This window comes from Trachemys scripta, chromosome 4 (genome assembly GCF_013100865.1).
Source record: "Trachemys scripta elegans isolate TJP31775 chromosome 4, CAS_Tse_1.0, whole genome shotgun sequence".
NCBI lineage: Eukaryota > Metazoa > Chordata > Testudines > Emydidae > Trachemys > Trachemys scripta.
This window is the reverse complement of record NC_048301.1, coordinates 49,360,645-49,361,266: the sequence shown is the minus strand read 5'-3', so window position 1 is coordinate 49,361,266 and position 622 is coordinate 49,360,645.

Genomic DNA, 622 nt, shown 5'->3' with positions numbered 1-622 from the left:
GGGACCGGGCCGGAGCCGGGCCCCGGGGGCCGGGCTGGAGTCAAGCCGGGCCAGAGCCTCTGGGGCCTGCGGGAACGGGCCGCGCCTCCCCGGAGCCCTTCTCCCGTCCCCACCCGCCCCACCCCAGCTTACCTCGTGCTGCTGGCCCGCCCCTGCTTCGTCTCAGACTTCCCGCGAGTCTCTGATTCGCGGGAAGCAGGGGAGGGGGCGGAGTGTGCAGGGGAGGGGAGGAGGGGGAAGTGAGCTGGGGGCGGGGTGGGGCGGACAGCTGCAGCGCGGGGCCCTCTTGGCGCGGGGCCCAATTCAGCCGAATCGGCTGAATCGGCCTAAAGCCGGCCCTGACCTGCAATATTTACTATTCTTTCTACACATCGGGATAGTTTGTTCCTGCAACCACAATAAGGATTCTTTAAAATACAGCCAGCTCTCCTGGACCCCTTTGCCCTTCATGTTATTCTCCGGGGGATCCTGCCCATCTGTTCCCTGAGGGAGTCAAAGTCTGCTTTTCTGAAGTCCAGGGTCTGTATTCTGCTGCTCTCCTTTCTTCCTTGTGTCAGGATCCTGAACTCGACCATCTCATGGTCACTGCCCCCCAGGTTCCCATCCACTTTTGCTTCCCCTA